The following is a 26997-nucleotide window of genomic DNA, read 5'->3' on the forward strand; positions in this document are numbered from 1 at the left end:
GGCAATTTACATAAAAATAGGATTTATGCCATTTATGAATTTGTGTGCTCCTGCTGCTTATTCTCCACTTGAAGTTCTCATCCTTTATGGCATTTCACCCCAAAGCACTTTACAGTAATTACTAATTGATATAAAAATATCACTTCATCCACCCTTGACATGTAGCCACCTCTGTGGTGAAGCACAGAAGCAGTTTAATAATGCACAGTAAAACTACATGTCTGTTTAGGACAGGAAGTGAAGAACAACCTATCCAATTGAAAATGGAGTGGCTATTTACTTATGCAGAAATGAACTGCAGCACCCACATTGGAATTGGGTTAGGTCATTGGGGTTAATATCCTTAGTCTTTAGAAAAGTCATCAGAATCTTAATCAGAGTAAGTGTTCAGAACTGCAGTTGTACATCTCATTTAAAGCCTAACATCTCTAGGAGCATAAACAGGGTGTTACACTATTACATCAGTGAAGACTCAGGCCCTACTTGAATTGCCAGCTCAATAACCCTTGAGCACCTACGTGTTCCTTCAAGGCCTCTTACTGTTGACCTAGTTCTGACCTGCTTACCATGTGAAAACTGACATCACAGAGCAAGTATATGCCATAGACAGTTTCTTTACTCAGACTTGAGTTGTGTAAGATTGCCACTGGGAGAAGAAAGCTAAGAGCAAAACTCCTAAAAAGCCTAAGAAGGCAGCACACAGCTTCCCCTCTACATCAGGTGAAGTAACCTGATTTTCACTGTGGAGGAGGTTCATCAGTCCCGGCGGCATGAGGAAGTGGGTTTCTTATTAGACAAAAACAACGAGGAGTCTGGTGGCACCTTAAAGACTAACAGATTTATTTGGGCATAAGCTTTCATGGGTAAAAAAACCCACTTCTTCAGATGCACTTCTTCATGCTCCAGGCATCTGAAGAAGTGGGTTTTTACTCATGAAAGCTTATGCCCAAATAAACCTGTTAGACTTTAAGGTGCCACCGGACTCCTCGTTGTTTTTGTTGATACAGACTAACACGGTTACCCCTATGATACTTATTTAGACAAGTTTCCCCAGTTTGCAGTGTAAACACAATAGAAACAGTGTGTGAAGGTTCAAGGCTTATAAGCTGGCAAGCCCTCAGAGGGGGACTAAGCAAGAGGATGCTCCATCATTCAGAAGTTCATCGGAGAGTCTCTGAGACATGGGTTAATACTGAGGCATGGGCATATGCAGCCACTGAAGTAGGCAGACAAATCTCCTGTGGTGTGCTCACTAAATGTTCTCTCTTCTGCCTAGATGGTAGGTTTGGTACCACATTTCACTCAACAGTTGGGTTTGATATCATTTAAGCCTATATCACATATATACTCCTGTGTGACTTCAGTAATTTGCAGGGTAAATAAACAGAATGGCACTTACCATAATTTATTTTATAAATTTTATAAATTGATTAACATTATAAAAGAATGACTGTACAAAGCGCTGAGCACCCTGACAATTAAATACAGTAATCATCTAGGAACATAAATACAAATGAATTAACTCCATGAGCCAGCAGTCTTCACTATTCAAAAGGAGGCAGTGATTTACCTCAGGCAGCAGAAAATAAAAATAAAAATCTTCAAAAAAGCCTCTCACACCCCCCACCTCCCAAATTATACCTAGGAGCATTCTTCCCTGAAAATCATTCAAGCAAATGGCTTTTGCAGTGTGTCTAGAAGGTTTAGTAAATTTTGGCTATTTCAGACAAAGCAGGGTGGTGAGCAAGTTTCACAGTCCCAGGGTTCTCACTGAGAATGCCTGCTGGCAGCCTCACACTCTTATAGAGACGGTGATCCAGCTTCATTACCTCCACTAATGCAAATGTAACAGTTTGCCACAGGGAGAGACCCAAACCCAGTTAGGCACGTGCCAAGCCATTTAAGGATTTATAGATGGCCATAATCAACATCTTAAACTCTACCTGGAGACCAAAAGGCAGCCAGTGCAGATCCCAGAGCTCCCAACCCTGACAAATAGAAACTCAGGCACAAGTTAAACAACATCTTGTAAGCTACTTCCCAATGTGGGACGTCTCCTCTCATGCCTGGATGCATAGATAGAAGGAAGTTGAGACTGCCAGGAAAACTTTGATGCAAAGTAATTACATTTTCTCTTGTTTTCTGAAGATGTTAAGGAAGATAAACCTCTTTCTCCTTTTGCAAAAAATTACGAATGCAGTGAAAGAAAGTGGACCTGTTCTTAATAGTAAACAACTAAGTAACTTTCTTTTAACAAACTTTTTGGATGTAATATAGATATAGATGAGGTGCAGGAGAGGATAGCACCACAACACAATGCAGCAAAAGCTTGCTGCTAAAATCACAGTAGCCAAGTCCTCAAAAGAAAACTTCAGGCCCACTTTACCTCAAGTGTTTTTTCCAATGGGGGCAGAATTTCCAGGACTGATCGTCACCAATTGGGATTCTTCACATGCTTCTTCATCCTATTTTCTTGGTTCAGACTATACATCAGATTGAGGAAATCTCTCAAGTAGCAAGAAGAAACCACTCTGGCAGAAGAAAACTGGGGTACAGTGACACAGACTCCAGCTTGCTTAACAAAGGATTGGATCTGGCCTCTCACTCAACAAAGAGGTTCAGATCTACATTAGAGATCAGAAGGCACATACCTAGGTTGAAATTAGAGGTCAATGTGTGGTTTCTTCCATGACTGCTTAGTCCAGACCAAGTATAGGGAGATCTTATTTGGTGATTCCAGGCAACAAAGCTGTATGTAGGGAGAACTGGTAGGTCTTTAAGTCAGACTGCTCAAATATTGCCTCAGGGGCAATGGTCTTGTAAAGAGCAGCAGGAGGATCGGGGGAGTGCAAGGATGAGCCTTAAGCTAGTTTTGCACAGGGATCCCTGATCTGTAGTCTGTACAGATTATTTGTACCCCCAAGATCAGTCCCATGGTTTTCATCCATCATTGAGAAGATGTTTTGTTTATTTAAAATATTTTACTTTGGGTGGATCTAATATCCACCCACCAATGATACTTTAAAATAAGTATTTTATACTGGAGTACTCAGGTTTCAGCATCTGATAATTTTGATCCATCCTAGATTTGAATAAAATCCCATTGATTTGACAGTGGTTTATGCAAATATTGTAGTTCTCAGCGTGAAAAGCTTAGAAAAGTTATTCAGTTTAAAAGATGTTTGATTTAGGTATTCAGTTTATCTTGGTGTTGCATTATCTGTGATGACAAAGGTTTTTTTAGTTTGTTTAAACAGTATGCAAGTTGACAGATCCAGCTACAAGTCATTGACTGGCTAAAAATCTTCCCTGGAAAGCTTGCAGGGATCCAACCTCTACAGCAACCTCTATGGAAAACTGACTGTCTCTTAAATAAAACCCCCCACTGGAAAGGGATGAGTGACTGATGAGGCTAGTGATGGGTCTGTAACCTCTAGGTCACAAATTTATTCCAGTTTGTAATTTACTGGATGTTTGCAGGGCCATGTGAAATAAGTTGGTGGTCCTACTCCATGTCCTAGTGGACAGATGTCCACATCATGAAAACTATCACCATGCTTGGCATTAATTGAAAGTAATTGGCCGTCTCTGTAGACAGAATGAGGATTGATATAACTGCCTGTCTCAGCAGACAGAACAAGGACAGAGTGAGCGTAGACTGAACTGCTCTTATTATATTGGGTGTTTAGGTTGAGGCACATCACATTAGTGGATCAGTTAACAGAATAAATATTATACTGATAGGCAGCTTAGAAATTCATAGGTAGAGGCTTCTGCTTCTTCTGTCAATGCAATACTGTATCCTCCTAATCTGTGCATAAACAATGGTCTGAAATCTGTAGTACTTTCAGTGTGACACCTTCCATAGTTGCTTTAAATTAACTGATACAATGAGAAAAGAATCATACTCCGACACATTTTCAAATAAAATATATGCAAAGACTTAGGCAATCACGTATTAGATGTTCTTGGTACTTTACTGTAATTTACCTTTACTGTAAATTGATGTTTAAGGTGTTTTCATAAGATGCTGCCATGTTTTAACATTAAATATTGATATTTAGATGAACATTTTGCTCACACACATAGGTTCTAAAGGCACAGAACATCCTGAACATTTATAGACTTTGGGTTCCCATTGATTTTGTTTAACTCCTTGAAGTGGATGGGTCTAGAGATTCTGTAGTGCAGCATTAATTTAGAATATTTTGATGCTAATTGGATCCCATCAAGGTGTGGGTACTTGATGAAAGATCTCCAAAATGTAGTTTTACTGTAGTCGGTTTTTAGAGCTCTTTTAAAAAAATATAGGACCTGTTTCTCCATTCCATTGTACAGTCAGTCCTTAATTAAATATATATAAATGGATCTTTATGGTTGGCCAATCTTCACCTTTGCTTCCAATATCACTGACACAATTTTGCACCTGCATTTTATTGCAGTTACAAAATTTTGGTGCAATTGACTGCATGTACAAAATTGTACCTCCAATACAGAAGGCCAGGTTGAGGTTTGATCAGATAGATAGGCTTCTAAATGTGCATCAACAACATAAGAAGCTGCTCTTGAAAACTTGGATCATAATATAAATACCCCGCTCCTTGTTTCCATCTTTGTAAAATAATGTCTTTTAATACTTTATGGGATTAAAATGTCATGTTCGCAGTCAGCACATGGAGTATTATTCTGTTTATCCCAGCCATACAATACTTCTATCTTGTTCATTTCAAAAAGTGTGTGTTTTATTTTCAGGCCTCCTGGTAGTCAGCAGCAGTTGACAAATGACCTGATTCCACAGGTGAGTTAATTAAAATGGTACTTGTTTGGAACATGGGGAACTGCCAGTAGTTAGTGTTGCATCTATTTGGTTTTAGTTATAGATGTGAGGTAAATGATATACAATGATATTTGGAGATCCTTCATTATTATTGGTCAAAAGCTATGGAATTTACATTGGGAGGACTACCACATCACAAATCAATGTGCTTCCAGTTGCAATGATCTCTCAGTGCATAATATTTTCTAATATTGTATTGTAATTCTTAACCATTTCATTGTCACATGTACAATCAGCCACTCATTAATTTTTGTTGATTATCGCAGACAACATAGTGGAACTATAGATGTTTGTTAATATTGTAATTTACTGTATGGAGAGAATTTTTGAAACAGCCCTGTAACAAGTCACTGAGTTACCACAAAAATCAATAACAGTGAAACATCAACCTGTCAGTTTGCATTATTTAATGAATTCATCCTGAATAGTTGTAGTGAGTTCTTTAAAATTATGATCCGCCTCCTGGTGGTACAGTGCCCTCTGACTAGATACCAATCAAAACTTCCCTTAGAAATAATCAACTTTCATTAACTAGATCCAGAAATTCAGAACTGTCATAGACCTCAGGAGGTCATCTAGTCCAATCCCCTGCTCAAAGCAGGACCAACACCAACTAAATCATCCCAGCCAGGGCTTTGTCAAGCTGGCCTTAAAAACCTCTAAGGATGGAGATTCCACGACCTCCCTTGGTAACCCATTCCAGTGCTTCACCACCCTCCTAGTGAAATAGTGTTTCCTAATATCCAACCTAGACCTCCTCCACTGCAACTTGAGATCATTGCTTCTTGTTCTGTCATCTGCCACCACTGAGAACAGCCTACCTCCATCCTCTTTGGAAACCCCCCTTCAGGTAATTGAAGTCTGCTATCAAATCCCCCCTCCCTCTTCTCTTCTGCAGACTAAATAACCCCAGTTCCCTCAGCCCCCTAATCATTTTCGTTGTCCTCCGTTGGACTCTTTCCAAGTTGTCCACATCCCTTCAGTAGCGTGGGGACCAAAACTGGACACTGTACTCCAGGTGTGATCTCAACATTGCCAAATAGAGGGGAATAATCACTTCCCTCGATCTGCTGGCAATGCTCCTACTAATACAGCCCAATATGCCGTTGTCCTTCTTGGCAACAAGGGCACACTGTTGACTCATATCCAGCTTCTCATTCACTGTAATCTCCAGGTCCTTTTCTGCAGAACTGCTGCTTAGCCAGTCGATCCCCGCCTCTAGCGGTGCACGGGATTCTTCCTTCCTAAGTGCAGGACTCTGCACTTGTCCTTATTGAACCTCATCAGATTTTTTTTTGGCCCAATCCTCCAATTTGTCTAGGTCACTCTGGACCCTATCCCTATCCTCCAGCATATCTATCTTTCCCCCCAGCTTAGTGTCATCTGCAAACTTGCTGAGGGTGCAATTCATCTCATCTTCCAGATCATTAATAAAGATGTTGAACAAAACCAGCCCCAGAACCGACCCCTAGGGCACTCCACTTGATACCAGCTGCCAACTAGACATCAAGCCGTTGATCACTACCTGTTGAGCCTGACAATCTAGCCAGCTTTCTATCCACCTTATAGTCCATTTATCCAATCCATACTACTTTAACTTGCCGGCAAGAATACTGTGGGAGACGGTATCAAAAGCTTTGCTTAAGTCAAGATATATCACATCCACCACATTCCCCACATCCACAGAGCCAGTTATCTCATCATAGAAGGCAATCAGGTTGGTCAGGCATTACTTGCCCATGGTGAATCCATGTTGACTGTTCCTGATAACTTTCCTCTCCTCCAAGTGCTTCAAAATGGATTCCTTGAGGCCCTGCTCCATGATTTTGCCTCTGGGTGAGGATTTTGCCTCTGGGTGGGATCCCTTTGCAAAAAAGAAAAAAAATCCATTTTCTCTGCTTCAGTACCCCGCAATCTAGAATGAATCCACCACCCTTTGAGAAGGTAGGCTTATCTGATAGGTCCTTCACTGTGCTATTATAGACTATTACATTTAGAACTCTAATTCTGACTGCTGTGGCTGATAAGGCAGTATTATCAACATGCTATTGCCTTCTGAAAATATGGTCCAAGTGTCAGGCTGCTGCTTCAGAGTGGGCGCCTGGTCAACCATACTTCAAGGGGCAAGAGACCCTTTCAGTCTTATAAGATAATGTCCATTTTGGCATGATGGAATTAAGAGGCGGATCTTCCCTGGGACTTTAACCATGGGAATTTGAATTATTTTTAATGACTGCAGAGCTGCAGTGACTCAATCTAATATTGAAAATATTTTTTAGAAATGCTGTCTGATGTTTGTGAGTCCATTGTCATCGCTTTTTATGGTTCCTTAGAGCATGCTATAGTTTTTATGCTTTATTGCTATAGCATAGTTGCGGTGTTAATCCATGAAATAATCCCCTTTATTTATTCTCCTGGTGTGGAAACATTAATTCTCTAATTGTAATAATGCTATGATGAGAGGTCACCCTGAAGCATGTTTTGCTCTCTTGAACTCAAATATTTTACTAATGTTTCATCATAGCTGATTCCTCCCCTCCCTGAGGGCAGACAGAACTCCCTGATTGCTGTAAAATCTTTCATTAGCTACTCTGTATGTTTGATTGACCTTTGCATAGTGGTACTGCCTGAAACATATGGAATATATCCCCTTCGCCACTTGCTCTACGGTTAACATTGTGGTACAAAATGAAAACCAAAAAAATATGTATTTTAAAAAAACAGAAACATTAACTACTGGTTCCCATCTTTGCCCTGCAATTGTCAGTATCTGTTGGAAAGAGTATTGGAGTGGTTTGGACTGGTCTTGCTCAAATGATTTGCCCCACTGAAAAAGAGGAAGAGAGGGACACATAATTATGTGCTTCCTAGCCTGAAATTTCCCCTTTACCTCTTTCTCCAGCCCCACCCCCCCTCGATCTTTTGTCCATTTTGTTGAAGGCTATGTGACACATGCAACCTTTACAATTGCCATTATATGACTCCTGCAGATTCAAATTACATGTAGACAATATTAAGGAAATGACATTTTTTGTGTAAGCTTTATTGTATCAGATTTTATATTTGTTATACACAATTATATAATAAGTGCTAAAAGCTGATGGTATTTCATTACTTGATTGAGATTTATCATCAAACTGAGGTGTCATTTAAACAACAGAACTGAATTGAATTAAAGTTAAATCAAAGCCTTATGTTGACAAGAAAATTATAAATTCTATCTCTCATAAAATCATCAGTAGATTGAGGAAATAGGATTTTTCTGACTCTTTTGTAGACAACAGTATCAATTCACTTTGCAAATCATTTGGAAAGAAATATGGAGAAGTTATGAGTCTGATTCATTGATTTTTCACAAAGAACTTTTTCCCCTGTAAGGTTGCCAAGAGAAACTGAACATCAGAGTATTTTACCCACCCTGAACAAAACCTGCCATTATCTCTGTGCCCACCACAACTTCTCATCAGGATTCCTGTTCATACACTTCCACTCCAACACAACCCTGGATGTGATCTGGGTAGCACTGATGAGCTGGCACGTGATTGCTGGTGGCTTACATAGATCAAGCTGGACTATAAGACCTGCCTCTCCTCCTTGTTTCCAGTGGCACAATCACAATTAGAGAGGCTAACAACACTTAAATACCTTTGAGAATCTGGGCCTTAGTAATCACTCAGGATTCTGTGTCTGTCAGACTTCTCTTTCTAACTTTATGTATTTCAGAAGTTAAGTGTGTGCAATAAAAATTTCTTCTGCATAGATGGTTAGAAACAAAAAAAGTTTATATTTTAAGGCGCTGTCTTGTGCTATTTTGATTTTTTTTAATCCTTTGTTTAAAATGAAACATTTCATACAATAAGTTCACAATGTGGAATAATTGCTTTGGTATTTTAGAGGGAAAAATACATAGTTTATCTAAAAACAAAACAAACTGCCTAAAATGGCCAAAGTTCTAAAAGTTTATTCACATTGCATTAAATTAATCACCAAGTCCCCCACCATAAAGCCTAAATAAATGAGCTCTTCATATCATGAAGCTCTGGGCAGGACACCTCTAAAGCCCCATTAGAGGTGTTGTTTCAGCTTCTATTTCCATTTCTGTGAATTTCCAAGGCACTGGCTCTGTGTAGCCAGTAGTTGGTTCTGCCTGCAGTACTTTCTGAATATGCTGATGCAAAGCCCATCTCCAGGGTGTGCAAGGAGTACTTAAACCACTCTGATCAGCTGTTTCACTTGCTCATCTCTCCATGCAAGGCCACTATGGGTTCTGCTACTTGAAAGGCTTTGAACAGGTTTTCTGTCAACAGGTGAATTTCATCCTGAGGCTAGAACATAATCATTCTTTAGACTAGAACAAAGTTCGCAATCAATTCATCAGTGGCTTTAAGGCTGTGTCTATGCTAGTCTTTATTCCCTAACATTTATCACCATTTGTTACCACTGAAGGTAGACAGGGTTTCTGTGATCCTGGTAATTTTTACTGACATGTTTTCCGATTTTTACTCAAATTGGGTTCGGATTATAGAGTGTTATAATAGCAGCTGCTGTTATCCTGTCTACTGGAGTTTCCACAACAAGCTGAACTAGTTAGTAGTAGCAACAATAAGAAATCCTAGGGGAGAAGGCTAGTTTAGGAAAAGAAAACCAAGCACCATTGGTTCAGTCTATAATGTATTACCATTGATGTACTTACCAGCTCAACTCTAAGCAAGTTAATTAGATTTGACTAATATTAATACACATCAATCTTTTAATATGTTAATGTTTAGTTCCTGAGTTACCTAGTGAGCATTCCTCTTGCTCAACATTTTTTTTTACTTCTAGAATTAAAGTGCAATTTTTGGAGTAAAATTAATGTGAAATACTAATATTCAAGATGAAAATCAAAATGCAAATATTAGATATACTAAAAGTAAATAAAATTCACTTTCAGCATACCATGAGCATTCTATGCTTTCCCTTACTGTTGTACTGTCGTGGTGTGTTAGTGTTTCAGTCTGGCTTTAACTGTGAAATTCCTTACATGTGGTGTTTTGTGTCATCCTCAATGTTCTGTTAATCTAACTTTATTGGCTGAATGTATCTTCATTGGTTAGATAAGCACATCCTTAAGCATTAAAATAGAACATGTCCAACTTGACTACAAATGCATGTAACTTGTTAGCAAAAACTGTAAGAATATATGTTGGCCAGAAGGGACTTCCTCATTATGAATTTATTTCTTTTTTTGCAAAAAGATAAAATCGTGGGAAGTGTAATTAGATTTTATGCTTTTTTTGTTCTAGCTAATTTTGTAACTGATATAAAACAAAATGAATTTTGACTTTTTCAAAATCATATACTTCCATAAAGTTAAAATAGCCTTCAAGAACACATTAGTGCACTGCAAAAATTAATACGTGCAAAGCAATGTAAGCACATGGCACTTTTAATTTTTCAGTAGCCCAAGGGCACTGTTATCTGGTCTTTTCTGGGAAATCACTCATCATGTAGCTATTGGGGAAAGAGAGAGCTTCAGCTTCTTTTCTGGGAGCAATCCAATGCAGTATGGATATTAATTAAATTTATTAAACAAATAACACAGCGACTCAGGGAAGCAGGGGTCCATCTGCCAGCTCTGCAGATTGATCTCTGCAGAGACGCGAGTTGAATGGTAGTTAAAGCTAAGTTGCAGAGCTCAGCAGATGGGCTCTTGTCTCTAGTGGGGGAGATTTGGTGGCGGTCCAACAGCTTTTTTCCCCCTCCAGGTTTTTGTTCCTTGCAACTGTGGTTGAAGAAGCACTTCTCTGTCTTTTCTCAGCCTGAGCCCCCTCCCCCTTTTGTTTATCTGAGCAATGTTTAAGTCTGAGTGATTTGTTAGAGAGGCAAGTCCCGGCTGATCTCATTTTGTGTTTGTGATGTAAACCTCAAGCAGAAAATAATTAGGAAAATGTAATCCCATTGACTTTACACCCCACTTGTGTACACTGCTACATCTCAGCCTGGTGCCTTGGGGGAAAAAAAAGGTCTAGAAGCAGAATTGTATTTAGTATTGAAAATTACAGCTTGGTATCCATCTATTTTCTCAAAAATCTTTTTGTCAGAGATTTATATACATAGTATGACTGCACCATTGCTTACTGCCTTTACATGCAGAATCTAGTTTTATTCTTGGATTTCACTTTATTTTCCCTCTCTGTTTTCTTTCATATTTTTTAAAAAGTATGTATTTTCTGAATTCCAATAACAGTCTTTATATAGCAGATGAATACTGATTTAGTGAATTGTTTGCTGTATATGGGCATGGCTAGGACCTGTTGTATTGTCTAATACTGATTATGAGAAATATAGTGGGTTCAATACTCTTGTAATTAATTATGCAATTAGGCCCGTTGTTTATTGCATATTTGCAATTTTGAGAGGTCTCTAAACAAGTCACAACTGTGTGAGTAATGTATGCTGTGGAATACTAGTCATAATGCCACTTAAAGCCTTGGCAAAACTCCCATTGACTATAGTGGCAGCAGGACTTGGCCTATAATGCAGTAGACGACAACAGGGAATTCCATTGGTGAGAAGATTTCATAACATATAGTCAGGGTTGGCCATCTCTTAATGGATCATTGGTGTAACAGGAAAGCCCAAACCATATCAACGTCACTGTTCTGTTACAAGAAATAGCAATCAATAGAGTTAACAGGTTATAAGAGGGACCTATTGTTTATCAGGAAAGGACCACATTTTGCCTTCCTTACTGAAACTTTAACCAGGCAAAACTGCTAATGAAGTCTATGGGTATTTTGCTCAAAATAAGGCATGAAGGATTTAGTCCCAAAAACATGTGCTTTACAAAGTAAACAGAAAAGGCACTTTTTGGGATGATAGTTGATGTCTCTGTAGCGTGGATTGTTTCCTCTGCATTGGCTTTTGGATCAGATCAGCCTTGGTTTACAAATTTCAATGTTTAACTCAAAACATAAATACTGGTAAGCTTTGGAAAATAAAATAGTTTTGCTTCCATTGTAGGTTACTGTGTGTCGCTAAGGTTGTGCTTTCAGTTTTAAATCATGCTGACATTAATAATATGAATGCTTCAGTTACTATGGTAAATTGTCAGAATTAGTTGTTTTTTCATTAGTGCCCTGCCAAGGATTATTCTGAACTCTAACTCTAAGACACATCACTGCACCACAGCTCTTGATAGTATTTTAAACTGGCCCAGCTTAATGCATAGGAGAGGCTTTTGCTGAAAAATGTTTGTTTACCGATGTGTAGTAGGTGAACTACCATTTATCTATCTAATTGGTTGGAACTGAGAAACCACAAGGGATCCTTAGTCTGCAGTTGAATTCATAAGCTATTTACCACATTCTCTCCACTGTCTTATACCTGGACTAATTTTGCTATCTGATTTAAACCGCAATCTAGTTGCTCTGGCATCTCAATTTAAGAGGAGATTGGATATTCTTGAAGTGAAATGCAAATGTTTTATTTTTGCCTTTAAACAAATGTGCTGTTTTTTACTCTTAAATTAAGAGAGGATTTGAAAATTAGATATGGATCTCGGGGTATGTTTTATGGTAGGAAAAATATAACATTAAACCTCTGTAAATTAGTACAAACTAGTAAAACTAGAGGGAAAAAAGGCAGAAAGTTAGTAGAGATACTTGACCTGCTTGCTGCATGTTGTTCTGTGTCCTCAGAATGAATCTTGCCTATTTTAGGAGCAATGAGACTATAGTGGTTAAGCAGTAAATAACGAAATTAATTTTTTCTAGGAGTGTCATTTTGCATTAATATGTGGAAATAGGGTAATAACTTTGGGCAAAATTCTATCAGTTCTACATGGTGAATCTTAACTCCAGTGTTCTGTTCTTCTTACATGTGCAGAGTTTCCATCAGTATTGCCAAGGACTTTCTGAGTGTATAGAGAGCAAAATATCAAATACCTCAATTTTGCTCTTAATAGTACCTGTGCAACTCCATTATTTTAAATGGGGGTTACACAGGTGTAAGTGAGAGTAGCAATGAACCTGAGATAATCTGTGTGAATCCGAGAGAATTCTGCCGATGGTTTGCTAGCTGCCTACTAACAAGCCCTAACCCAGCATTGGTTATTTCTAAATTATCTCAAGTTTTCTTTTGCCTATTTTATTCTTTGAAATTTTTCATGCATATTTAGCATTCATGAAAGTGAATGCCCAGATGTGGTCATTGAATGAGCAGGTCTTTCCCACAGAGGCTCTCAATGTTCCTCAATGCAAATCTGTAACACTATTAATTATTCAGGTCCTCCTAGAACTCTTCTGAGCAAAATCTGTCAATTTGTGACATCTAGACATCACAGTGACATGTGCAATAGAAATGTCTAAAAGCACAATCTCAATATATGTCCACTGGGCTCTAAAAAAGTCATTCTCTTTACATATCAGAGGGGTAGCCGTGTTAGTCTGAATCTGTAAAAAGCAACAGAGGGTCCTGTGGCACTGTAAACGTCCGGTGCGGGGGTCGGGCCCTCTCAGGGGCCGTCGGGGGCCAGGCCGCCTCACTACACGGCCTGGATCGGTCTCAGGGTTCCGCCCCTCTGGCAGGGACTAGGCCAAAGGTACACGGCCTCTGCAATGAGCTCCTGCTCTCCGTCAGGGTCCGGCAGTAACTCAGGCCCGGGCTCCGGTCCTCACTGCCGGAGCTGGGGATTACAAAGTCAGTCGAGCCCCCGCGCTAGCTCAGGGCGGGGCAATAAACAATAGTGCGGGTGCTCAGCTCCGTGGATCAGGAGCTGAGCCCTGACAAACTCAGGACGTCCTAGGCCCTTATTCAGGGGAGGGCAACCCCCAATAGTCCAGGGCGCTCAGAACCTTCCTTCAGGCTGAGCAGTAAAGTCAGGGGTTCAGGCCCGGCCCTCAAGCAGGGCGGGGCAGCACACAATAGTCCAGGGGGCTCAGAACCTTCCTTCAGGCTGAGCAGTAAAGTCAGGAGTTCAGGCCCGGCCCTCAGTCAGGGCGGGGCAACAAACAATAGTCCAGGGGCTCAGGACCTTCCTGCAGGCTGAGCCCAGGCAGAGTTAGTAGGCCCAGGCCCTCAGTCAGGGCGGGGCAACAAACAATTAGTCCAGGGGCTCAGGACCTTCCTGCAGGCTGAGCCCAGGCAGAGTTAGTAGGCCCAGGCCCTCAGTCAGGGCGGGGCAACAAACAATAGTTCAGGGGCTCAGGACCTTCCTGCAGGCTGAGCCCCAAACAGAGTTAGTAGGCCCTGGCCCTCAGTCAGGGCGGGGCAACAAACAATAGTTCAGGGGCTCAGGACCTTCCTGCAGGCTGAGCCCCAAACAGAGTTAGTAGGCCCTGGCCCTCAGTCAGGGCGGGGCAACAAATAATAGTTCAGGGGTTCGGGCTCAGGTCTGGGAATCAGGAGCTGAGCACGGACAAACTCGGGACGCCCCAGACCCTCAGTCAGGGTGGGGCTACAAGCACTCCTTCAGGGCAGCAAACAATAGCTCAGTTGCGGTGCCAGAGCGCGGGCTGGAGGGGGAGGCTGCCACCCGTTAAGTGGGGTGGCAGGGGGGACTCAGGCCCACCCACTCCACTGTGTCCCAGCCCGGGGCCCTAAGAGCGGCAGTTAGTCTGCCGCTGTGTCGGTGGGGTCCTGACCGCAACACACCGACATTGGCTCCTCTGCTGTAGCCAGACTGGGGTCAGCTACCCCCGGGCTGCTTTCCATTTCCCCCTCCATTGGTACCTGCTCCTCGCCGGGCTCGACAGCGGGGTCCCACACCATGGGTTCCTCAGCTCGCAGAGGGTCGTCTGGGTCGGGTCGCTCCTCCGGTCTCCGGTCAGGGGGGCGCTCGGGCCCCTCCTCGGGGTACCGTGCTCGGGGCAAGTGCGGCCAGTCTACGTCAGGGTACCTTGCTTGGGGAAGGCTTGGCCAATCCGCGTTGGGGTACCTGGCTCTGGGGAGGTCCAGTCGGCCGGCGTCCGGGTATCTGGCTCTGGGGAGGCTCGGTCCGTCCGCGTCGGGATACCTGGCTCTGGAAAGGCTCGGTCTAGCCGGAGCTCGCACCGGCACGTCTGGCCTCTCCGGCCGCTGGGCTCTAACTGAGGGCTGGGGCCTGGCTCTTATACTTCCTGTCCCGCCCCTTGACTTCCGGGGGGCGGGAACAGGTGGCGGTGGCTCCGCCCACTTGGGTGCCAATTCAGGCTCCTCTCCCTCAGGGGCCGTCGGGGCCCAGGCCGCCTCACTACAGGTTGCAGGAGCTCTCCGTGCTCCCTTCTCCCTCTGGCCTTTCCTGGCCCTCTCCAGCTGCTGCTTGCTGCTCTCCTTGTTGCTGCCGCTGCCGCTGCCGCTACTGCGTGAGTGAGTGAGTGAGTGCGGAGGGGGGGGCCTTGCCGGCCTGCCCTCCCCCTCGCCCTCGCCTCCGGAGGGAGAAGCATCGGCCCCCCTACGCCAACACCGATACCATCTGGGGGCCCACCTGCCTGCTTGCTTGCCTGCCTGGCCGGTTGCCCGGCCGGCTGACTGCCGCTCGCTGCTGCTGCTGTTGTTCCTGTGTGGGAGCCGCTGCCTCCGTCGCGGAGTGCGAAGAGACTGCGTCCCTGGTTCGGGAGATTGTGGAGGGGGTTGTTTGAGGACTGTGTTTTGAGTGATTTTGCCATCTTTGCTCCTGGGGTGGTGGTGCCCCCAGTCGCGTTAGGAGTGTGGACGGTACTGAGCCTCTCGTTTGTAATTCCTCGGACTGGAAGCCGTCGCTTGCCAGGAAGCTCCGAGGTCGACTTGGGAGCCTGCTATCCCGTCCCCCGTAGCGGACTGTTGAAGGGGGTGTGTGGGGGGGTGCGGTGCCCCCCCCCCTTCGTCCATCTGCTCCCCCTCTACCACCACCCCCACCGCCGACAGCTGCCGACAACCCCTCCACCGCCCCGCGTGCCACCTGGACCTGCTTTTCGCCCCTCGGCGGGGCTGTTTGCTCCCCCCGCCATTTCCATCGTCCGGGACTGTTTACTTACAGCAGTGAACGGCAGAGCCTGCGCTTCGCGAACGTTGTGGGTGCACCTTTTCCCCCGCCCTGGACTTCTCCTGCCCCCCAACTACGTTTCGCTGGTGGGGTCCCCTCCCTGTAGCCCCCTTTGTATTAGTTGGCCCTACTTTACCCCCCTCCTTTTAAGCCCCTTCGGTTTATTTTTTTTTGGTGCCCATTCCCCCCCCCCCTCGGTTCCTAGCCTGCTGGCTGTGTTCCCGGCCCTGTCCTTGGGCTGCGGCTGGCTGGAGTTTTTTTCTCCTACCCCTCCTTGTCCTTGGGCTGCAGCTGGCTGGACATTCCATTCTGTTTTCGAGCCGCTGCTCCGGTGCACCCCCCCCCCTTCGCCCCCCCGCGCGCGTTTGTGCCCCCGTTTTGTTGCCCCCTCCCCTTTTGCACTGTTCACCCCCCCTTTTACTGTTGTAGTCCCCCCCCCACCCCAGTGTAGCCGGGGGAGCCGGCTTTCTTTTTTGGTACCTGTGCCCCACCCCTCTCTTTTCGCTCCTGTGTGCCCTCTCCATTGACACCCTCCTCCCCAGCCTGCAGCCTAGCGGGGGGGAGTGGTTGCCTTTCCCTCGTTTTGTCTTTTGCCTAGAGGGGAGGAGCGGCTGCAGGTTGTAATGGCGGGGGACTCTGCCCCTGCCCCTGCCCCTGCCCCTGTACCCCTGCCCACCCCAATGGCCGGCCCCTCGACTGGCCCTGTCCCGGATACTGCCGCTGCCACGGCTGCCCCCTCCACTGGCAGGAAGGGCCAAGGGAGGAAGAAGGGCAAGGGCCCTGCCCGTGGAGCCAGACCTCCTGCGGGCGGGGCTACGGTCCCCGCTGCGGCCCCGACACCGGCCGCGGCCCCTCCCTCTCCTGCCGTCCCTTCCACCAGCTCTGGTGGTGCTCCACCTCCGGCCCCCAGAGCATACGCCCAGGTGGCCGCCGCCTCTTTGCGTGCCGCCGCGTCGTCCGCCCCGACCGCCGCCTCTGGACCTGTCCCTGGTGACCACGGCCCCTTCCCCTCGCTGACTAGGAGGCATGGCGTCCGTTGCCATTTGGTGCCTGCCTCGCCCCACATTGAGACTTATGTGCGGGCGTTGGCGAGGGTGGTGGGGCCTACGGCCATCGTGGCGGCCTCCAAGATGTACGGGAAGGCCGTGTTCTTCCTGGCGTCGGTGGCCGCCGCGCAGGAGGCGGTGGAACGAGGCCTGGCGGTGGGGGGCGTGTTTGTGCCTTTGGAACCCCTGGAGGACCTGGGCGTACGGGTGCTCTTGACCTCTGTCCCGCCCTACCTCCCCAACGCCGCCCTGTTGCCGGCCCTCTCCACCCTGGGGAAGCCCATTTCCATTCTGAGCTCTCTTTCATTGGGCTGTAAGGACCCTGCCCTCCGGCACATCCTGTCTTTCCGCCGGCAGGTCCAGCTTCAGCTGCCACCGGCGGCGTGTGCCGGAGTGGCGCTCGAGGGGTCCTTCCTGGTGCCCTACCGGGGGGCCCATTATCGGGTCCATTATTCGACGGGGGAGGCCCGGTGCTTCCTCTGCCGGGCGCCGGGGCATGTCCGGAGGGACTGTCCCCTGGCCCGGCCTGGAGGGGCGTCCGAGACCCCCGGGGCCCGGGAGGGTGCCGGCCCTGTCATCGCCGGCAACCCTGGCGGTTCGGACACTGCTGCTGCCGCCGCCCCTCCTCCTTCTGCCGCGGTTCCCGCTCTGGCCGCGGAGACGGCCGGGCAGGCGGGCCTTGCCGTCGCCGACCCTGGATCGGCGGGGCATGTGGAGGAGAGGGCGGGGCAGCTTCCGCCGGCCGCGGGGAAGGGCCCGCCCCAGGGGGAGGTTTCCCTCTCCCCTGCTGTCCCTCCGACCCTGCCGCCCCAAGCCCCGAAGCCATCGCCCTTGCCCTCTGGCCCTGCCCCTGCTGACCGGCCCTCCACCTCCTCTTCCACCTCGGGGGGCTGGGTGACCGTCCGGGGGAAGCGCGGCGCCCGCAGGTCGCGGGCTCTCTCCCTCCCCTCTGATGAGGAGGGAGAGCAGGCCCCCCGAAAGATGCCGCGGGGGGCCGACGTTGTTAGTTCTGTTTCCGCGCCCCCGGACGGTGCCCAGCAGGAGGTGCCGGCCATGGAAACCGTGGATGCCGTGGCAGCGGCTGGGGACACTTCTGTCCCTTTTGTTGGGCCCACACCTGAGGAGGCTTTAGCAGCGGTTCTCCCGGCCCTTGCTCCGTCTGTCCCCCCCGCCGCCGCCGCCGACGCCGGGGCGGCCCTTGTTCCTGTGACTGGCGGGGAGGTGGCCGGGGCCGAGGGGACCGCTTTCGCCTCCATTTTCGATGAGATCGAGGCCCTGGGTCTGACCCCGGTTACCCAGGGGGAGGACGACCCTCCGCCAGCGGGCCCCGATCCGGGTGCTGGCTTAGTCCCGCCCCCTTCTCCTGCTCCCGGTTCCTCGCCCCACTCTGCCGCTCCCGACTTAGTCCTGGGAGAACCCTTAGCCCTACCTGCCAGCCCGGCCGCGACTCCCATCTCGTGCACGGCCGCCGAGCCCCTCGGGGCGACGGCCGTTGCTGAGCGGCCGGTTCCTGCCCCCGATCTTGCCCCTTCCATCGTTCCTGCCCCTGAGGCTTCCCCTGTCCCTGCTGCCTCCGTCCCCTCGGATGCTGACCTTGGCCGAGGGGAGCCGCAGTCTAGCGGCTTGGCAGCGGGAGATGAGGAGCCCGTTCCCGCTCCCGTCCCTGATCCTGTCCCCTCTCCTGCCCAAGTCCCTGTTCCCGCCTCGAGCCCCGCCCCTACTCCCACCCTTGCCCCAGATCCTGTCCCCGAGGTGTCTCTGTCTGCCACCTCTGGTGTTACTGCCGCCCCCGGGGTTGTCGCATTTCCGTTGCCTGCAGACAACCCTCAGGGGGCGGTTTTCGTGTCTCCCCTTCCTGCCACTGTGGGGGCTGTGTTGTTCCCTCAGCCGCCCTCTCCTTTGCCGGGGATGGGGACGGGCTGCCCGGCGCAGCAGCGCCGGAACTCGGCCCCTTGTATGTCCATCACCGTGGGCTGCGAGGACCCTTCAGGGGCCCCGCCGGAGGATGGCGGCGGCTTGGCCGCTGCCTCCCCCTCCGCGCTGCGGGATGAGCTGCGCCTCTTTCTATCGGACTCCCGTGGTTCCCAGGGTAAGGTGCAGCTCGCCCTTCAGCGCTGGGGGGACTTCCATCTCGTCCTCCGGGCCGTGCAGGCGCTTTTGGGGGAGGGGCGGGGGTCCGGTCGGCGGGACATCGCGGCCTATCGGCGGGCCCGCAGATTCCGCGACTCCCTTTTGACCTTCGGAGTCGAAACCGGGATCTTGCGGGGCCCACTGGGGGCCGATGGTCCCTCCGCCCGTGAGGATCTGCCCCAGCCCTCCGCATGACAGTTACCACCTTTGCCTCGCTGAACACTCGGGGCTGTAGGGTGGGTCTCCGCAGGAGCCAGGTGCTCTCCTTCCTTCGGGAGGGGGGGTACTCTGTGATTTTCCTGCAGGAGACCCACACGGCTCCGACCGTCGAGGCTAGCTGGCGGCTGGAGTGGGGAGACGGGGTTTATTTTAGCCACCTCAGCGCCCATTCGGCTGGGGTGGCCACCCTGTTCTCCCCGGGGCTGCGGCCTGAGGTACTGGGGGTCGCCGAGGTCGTGCCGGGCCGCCTGCTGCACGTCCGGGCCCGTGTGGAGGGGCTGGTTGTGAACTTGGTCAACGTCTATGCCCCGAACGCGGGCCTGGAACGAGTGCCTTTCTATCAGCGGGCGGCGGCCTTCCTCGGCACTCTGGATTCTCGCGAGTGCCTGGTCCTGGGCGGGGACTTTAACACCACCCTCGAGGACCGGGACCGCTCCGGGCTTGAAAATTCCCAGGCGGCCGCGGGCGTCCTCAGGGAGATTGTAGACCATCACTCCCTGGTGGACGTCTGGCGCGAACACCACCCGGACGACGACACCACCTTCACCTATGTCCGGGTGGAGGACGACCGGTCGCGCCACTCCCGGTTGGACCGGATCTATCTGTCCCGCTTTCATCTGGCGCGGGCCCATGCCTCCAGCGTCCGGCCGGCCCCGTTCTCGGATCACCATCTGGTGACCGTGACGGCTTCTCTCAGTTCCGAGCGGCCGGGGCCGGCCTATTGGCATTTTAATAATAGTTTGCTGGAGGACGTGGGCTTCGTGGCATCCTTCCGGGAGTTCTGGCTGGCCTGGCGGGGGCAGCGGCGCGCCTTTCCCTCGGCGCGGCGGTGGTGGGACGTGGGGAAGGTCCGCGCGCGGCTCTTCTGCCGGAACTACACCCGGGGCGCCAGCCGGCGGCGAGATGCGCTGATAGGGCAGTTGGAGCGGGAGGTCTTGGAGCTGGAGAGGCGTCTGGCCTCCGGCCCCGAGGATTCACCCCTCTGCGCGGCGTACCGGGAGAAGCGAGAGGAGCTCCGGGCCCTGGAAGACCACCGGGCCCGGGGCGCGTTTGTTCGATCCCGCATCCGTCTCCTTCGGGAGATGGATCGCGGCTCCCGCTTCTTCTACGCCCTGGAGAAACGGAGGGGGGCCAAAAAGCATGTCACCTGCCTCCTGGCGGAGGACGGCGTCCCCCTCACTGATCCGGAGGAGATGCGTGACAGGGCCAGAGCCTTCTACGCCGCTCTTTTCTCCCCGGATCCGACCGACGCCGAGGCCCGCGGGGTGCTCTGGACCGAGCTCCCGACGGTCAGCGCGGGCGACCGAGACCGGCTGGAGCTGCCTCTTTCTCTGGCCGAGTTCTCGGCAGCCCTCCGGCTCATGCCCACTAACAAATCTCCGGGCATGGACGGGCTGACCGTGGAGTTTTACCGCGTGTTCTGGGACGTCCTCGGCCCAGACCTCGTCACCGTCTGGGCCGAGTCCTTGCAGGGCGGGGTCCTCCCTCTCTCGTGCAGGCGAGCCGTGCTCGCCTTGTTGCCGAAGAAGGGGGACCTCCGCGATTTACGAAATTGGCGTCCCGTCTCGCTCCTCAGCACGGACTATAAGGTCGTAGCGAAGGCCATCTCGCTGCGGCTGGGGTCCGTGCTGGCGGACGTGGTCCACCCCGACCAGACCTACACCGTCCCGGGCCGGAGCATCTTTAACAACCTGTACTTGATCCGGGACCTTTTGGAGCTGGGACGTAGGGATGGTCTGTCGTTCGCCCTCCTGTCTCTGGACCAGGAGAAGGCGTTCGACAGGATGGACCACGGGTATCTCCTGGGCACTCTGCGGGCGTTCGGTTTCGGGCCCCAGTTTGTGGGCTTTCTCCAGGTGCTGTACGCTGAGGCGGAGTGTCTGGTCAAGCTCAACTGGACCCTGACCGAGCCGGTCAGCTTCGGGCGGGGAGTACGGCAAGGGTGCCCCCTCTCGGGCCAGCTGTACGCTCTGGCGATCGAGCCCTTCCTCTGCCTCCTCCGTCGGAGGTTGGCAGGGTTGGTGCTCCGGGAGCCGGAGCTGCGGCTGGTCCTGTCGGCGTACGCCGACGACGTGCTCCTCGTGGTCCAGGACCCAGCGGATCTGGTGCGGGTGGAGGCCTGCCAGGCCGTTTATTCGGCCGCCTCCTCCGCCCGGGTCAACTGGGTCAAGAGCTCTGGCCTGGTGGTCGGGGACGGTTGGCAGGCGGGCTCCCTCCCACCCGCTCTTCAAGCCATTCGGTGGAGCGTGGGTCCGCTGCTCTATCTAGGCGTTTATCTTTCCGCCACGCATCCTTCTCCGTCGGAGAACTGGCTGGCTTTGGAGGCCAGGGTGCGTGAGCGGTTGCGGAGATGGACGGGACTGCTCCGGTGTCTCTCCCTGCGGGGGAGGGCGCTGGTGCTGAACCAGCTCGTCCTGTCCATGCTCTGGCACCGGCTCAACACCCTGAGCCCGGCCCCGGAACTCCTGGCCAGGCTCCAGAGGATAGCCCTGGAGTTCTTCTGGCCTGGACTGCACTGGGTCTCTGCAGGGGTTCTGAGTCTTCCCCTGGAGGAGGGGGGACAGGGCCTGGTCTGCCTTCGTAGCCAGGTCCATGTCTTCCGCCTCCAGGCCCTGCAGAGGCTCCTTTACGGTGCGGGTAGTCCGGCATGGAGCACGTTAGCGCACGCCTTCCTCCGCCGCCTCCGAGGGCTCCGATACGACCGGCAGCTCCTTTTTCTTCACCCGAGAGGTCTTCCGCGAGACCTCTCGGAGCTGCCGGTCTTCTACCAGGACCTTCTCCGGACCTGGAAGCTTTTCTCGGCGACCAGGTCCCCCGTGGCCACCGAGGGTGTGGATCTCCTCGCGGAGCCCCTGCTGCACAATCCCGATCTCCGTGTGCAGGTGGCGGAGTCACCCTCGGTGAGCCGGAGGTTGGTCCTGGCGGAAACCACCAGGGTCGGAGACCTCCTGGACTACACCAGAGGGGACTGGGTGGATCCCCGCGCGCTTGGTCGGCGCATGGGGCTCTCCACCCTCGCGACCCCTCTGCGTGTACTCCAGGAGGTGGGCGCTGCATTGTCACCTCTTGCTCTCGGCTTCCTGTGGCGGGCCCTGCGGGAGGGCGCTCCCCGCCCACCCCTCACCCCAGGCCCTCCGGACCTTTTTCTCGGGCCCTTGTTCCGTGAGCCCCCCCGGCTCCCCCGTTCCCATAATCCGAGCCGGCTGCACACTTTGCAGCCGGTCCGGTTTCGGACCGCGTCCAGAGACCACCTGTACACGCTCGTGCTCCACACGTTGCATCACCTCACCCTCGTGTCCCGCCCCGACACCAAGTGGAGGGACTATCTGCTACCTGTGGAGGGTGAGGAGCCCCGGTGGGCCAGCCTTTATTCCACCTTAGTTCCAAGGCCCGCCGGGGACATTGGTTGGCGGCTCCTTCATGGGGCCGTGAGCACGGGCGTGTACTTGGCGCGGTTCACCCCTATTCCTGAGGCCTGCCCATTTTGCGGCATTAGGGAGACCCTGGCGCACGCTTACCTTGAGTGCGCCAGGTTGCAGCCCCTTTTCCGGCTTCTCCAGAACCTCTTGTTGAGGTTCTGGCTACACTTTTCCCCGCACTTGTTTATTTATGCGCACCCTGTCCGTGGCCCCACTAAGTCGCGGGACCTCCTCGTCAACCTCTTCCTGGCCCTGGCCAAACTCACCATCTATAATACCAGGGAGAAGATGTTGGACGAGGGGGTGCTCTGCGACTGTGGGGCCTACTTTCATACCTCTTTGGTTTCACGTCTCCGGGCGGAGTTTCACTGGGCAGCGTCTGCTGGCTCCCTTGCCACCTTCGAGGAGCAGTGGGCGCTGTCCGGGGTTCTCTGCTCGGTGTCCCCATCTGGTTCCCTGATTTTGAACCTATGACCGTCACCTCGCTCCTTGTTTTTTTATTAGTTGTCCCACGTAATCATTTGGTACTGGGTCCAGTGGTCCCTCCCGCTAGGTTGGGGGAGGGGCCTTTCGTAGTGGGCGGCTAAGCCCGCCCACTTCCCGGTTCACCAATACGGCCTCACTACAGGCACCTTTGAGACTAACAGAAGTACTGGGAGCATAAGCTTTCGTGGGTAAGAACCTCACTTCTTCAGATGCAAGTAATGGAAATCTCCAGAGGCAGGTATATATCAGTGTGGAGATAACGAGGTTAGTTCAATCAGGGAGGGTGAGGTGCTCTGCTAGCAGTTGAGGTGTGAACACCAAGGGAGGAGAAACTGTTTCTGTAGTTGGATAGCCATTCACAGTCTTTGTTTAATCCTGGTCTGATGGTGTCAAATTTGCAAATGAACTGGAGCTCAGCAGTTTCTCTTTGGAGTCTGGTCCTGAAGTTTTTTTGCTGTAAGATGGCAACCTTTACATCTGCTATTGTGTGGCCAGGGAGGTTGAAGTGTTCTCCTACAGGTTTTTGTATATTGCCATTCCTGATATCTGACTTGTGTCCATTTATCCTCTTGCGTAGTTCTCATTCTCTTTACATGTTCTTTTTCTGATTTTGAAACTCAGAATAGAAGGATTGGGTGATGGGCGAAAGGCTAATCTACTACATATCTCCACTTTTTTTTTGTCCCATATATAATGTTCAATTTATATATTTATAAGTAGGTGTGGATGTGGCCCTAAGAACTCCTCAATGCCAACTGGCAAGGGGCCGGGGTTACAAGAGTATCTGATCTTTGTATGTATATTCTGGTTCACCAGAAAATATCATGTGAGGTCTTAAATGAAAGCCAGGTTTATGCTGGCCGTTAATATTGTTGTGAAATGTATTTCCTAAAGTCTGTATCAAGGTAGAGTTGACAGGTTTTCTGCCAAACAAAATATGTTTATTCACCTATCTCTCTGTAAATTAAGCATTGTAAGCCAATACAATGGAAGCCTCATTTTCATACAGCATCAACGGATGGGGTTTTGAAGTCCACAGGGAGGCAGCACACTGAAGAATAAGGTACAGGGTTATCCTGACTCTGAGTACAAACAATGAACTTTGGAGGATATAAGGAGAAAGCAAGGAAGACACCCCTTTATCCTGCATTTAGAAAGTAATTGGGCAGTATGATTACATTTATGAAAATGGATGCACAACCTGCCCTGGTTGAGAAGTTGCAAAGGACATTTGGAGTGGGATAAACTTCTTTTGACAGAAGAAGTTAAGTTTAATCTCTAGAAGGTGTGTTATGATTTTGTTTTATATGTAACCCTGTTGTTTCCATTATCCTTTCTCACTGTCTCTTGAATCTTGACCCTCTGATGATAAACTTATTGTTTTTTGCACTGTAAATATATCTCAGTGCTGTGATATTGTACAACATTCTGGGTGAGGCAGGCTGCACCTCAGCAATTGCTGCCATTCTCTGACAGTCTGACCCAGAGTCAGTGTGCATGTCCTTCAGGTTGCAGGCTGTCCTTTATCCACTTCAAAGTTCCTTTGTCCAAAAGTTCCCACCCAAAGATCTCCTGAGATTTTGAGCAGGGCTCTTGAATTTAACCAAACTGGTTTATGCATTTCTACAAAAGGAATTGGAGATAATCTTCCAAAAGTGGATTCACTATACTGAGCACTTGAGAACCAGGCTGTTGAATTAGAATCATTCGTAGGTTCCTGGAAACCTAGGTAGAGCACCACCCTGTAATTAACCCTTTGGGTTCCATAGAGCCAGCCAGACTACAATACTTATGATTAGTTTCACACAATATTTATCAAATTAATACAGATAGCATTAATACAGATAGCATTCTTCACAGCCTTTTTTTCCATTATGAATATTATATAGCATTCATATTCATTTACTCTACAAAACACGTTTCTTGATGTGGAGAAATGCTGTCTAAAATTCCTACTTATTTTGAATTTACAGATTTTATTAACAAACTTGAAGAGTTGAGGGAAAGGGTATTCCCTCAGTTCATGTTATTTAAACAGTTCATTACATTTAAAATAATATATATTGAACCAATAATTAATTATTTTAACAACCACGAACCAGGAGAATAATACAGCCACAGATCTACCTACAAATTGATTGCTAGATTAAACATGTAGGCCCCATTCAGTAACGTACTTAAGCATATGTTTGTAATTTAAAGTGCGTGACTTCAGTGAAAGTACTCATAAGTTTAAAGTTAACTTACTGAGTTTAAACCATATTTACTTAGACCAGTGGTTCTCAGCCTTCCCAGACTACTGTACCCCTTTCAGGAGTTTGATTAGTCTCGTGTACCCCAAGTTTAATCTCACTTAAAAACTAGTTACAAAATCAGATATAAAAATACAAAAGTGTCACAGCACACTATTACTGAAAAATTGCTTACTTTCTAATTTTTACCATATAATTATAACATAAATTGATTGGAATATAAATATTGTACTTACATTTCAGTGTATAGTGTATATAGAGCAATATAAACAAGTCATTGTCTGTATGAAATTTTATTTTGTACTGACTTTGCTAGTGCTTTTCATGTATCCTGTTGCAAAACTAGACAAATATCTAGATGAGTTGATGTACCCCTGGAAGACCTCTGTGTACTCCAAGGGGTATGTATACCCCTGGTTGAGAACCGCTGACTTAGATGATGCTGAATTAAAAGTTTAGGTACATTACAGGCTATATTTTAATTGACATATAGAACAATACAGTTGGGAAACTTCAGTACACTGGTTTTGTGCTTTGAGTCGTTGCACTGTGATTGCACAGCTCAGTTAAATACTGCACAGTTACATCTTCCTTGTCTGTTTATGACAGAAAAATGACTAATTATCACCTATCAAAAAGATGAACACTTTTTCATTAAATTAGGTCAAAGGAAAACACACTTAAAATGTATTATTATATATCAGCTTATGTATACATTTACCAAAATAAGCATGTTTTCATAGCTTCATGACATTTCTGTTTTCTTGCTAACACTGTCTCCTATTGTAAAATTGACCATAAGCTCTCACTTTCCCAGCAGAGGTAAAAGAGTAAAGCCAGAGATTTCTGTTTTTGTGTGCTATTTCTATTCTTGTGAAAACCATACAGCAGAGATCTAATGGAGGAAAAATATGTCCATCAAAGATCAAACTGTTAGCATAGAGCGTTACAGTGCAACAGCTCCTACCAAGACAATTCTTTTTAGCTACTTTTTATTAAATAGTTCCCTACCTTTTGATCATGTGTCTGTCAAAACTGCCTACACTCTTCAGACTCATGCAGGTTTTCTTTTTTTAATACTGTGAATATGTTTATATGGGTGGACATTAGCATATATGTAACCAGTAAGAACAAATGATGGATGCAAATTGCTTTAAAATGGTTATGAGGAGATGCTAACTTTTAAATATTGCCTTGTTTTAAATCCCACTTGGTGCCCAAGACTCTTATTAGGTCTATTTTAAGTGCAAAGAAATAAAATAAAATAAAATTCTGTCCTTGTATCAGGACAAGGTTACGTGTTTTGGAACATTCTGTATTATAAACATCCTTATGAGGAAATCATATATACTGCAGCGATGGAGCTGGAACACATAGTATCATCTGGATTTGAACTTTTTCAAAGTTCATGGTTATTTAGATCTACAGTTTTGGTTTGGGCTCATCTCTGATAAACTTGCAACTCCCCTCTGGGTTGGCTTGAATTAAATGGATGTGAAATATTCAACTCAAACCTGAAATATGCCCCAAATCAGTCTGAGTTTGAGTCTGACTTCCCTCCATGACCCAATTCATGTTTGATTTGTGTCTTGGAACTTTCATCACAACCGATTTTCATGTGTTG

The 26997-nt window shown here is 48.6% G+C and overlaps 1 long non-coding RNA gene across 2 annotated transcripts in view; it reads left to right on the forward strand.

Moving 5' to 3' along the window:
• The window catches only part of LOC112058751 (uncharacterized), a 158839-nt gene that overhangs the window by 42702 nt on the left and 89140 nt on the right, over positions 1-26997 (forward strand). For both annotated transcript variants that reach the window (XR_002887919.3, XR_010600561.1), the window contains exon 2: positions 4753-4798. This is a non-coding gene — a long non-coding RNA (uncharacterized LOC112058751). The remainder of the gene's footprint in view (positions 1-4752; positions 4799-26997) is intronic.

The sequence above is a fragment of the Chrysemys picta genome, chromosome 4 (genome assembly GCF_011386835.1).
Source record: "Chrysemys picta bellii isolate R12L10 chromosome 4, ASM1138683v2, whole genome shotgun sequence".
NCBI classification, from domain to species: Eukaryota; Metazoa; Chordata; order Testudines; family Emydidae; genus Chrysemys; species Chrysemys picta.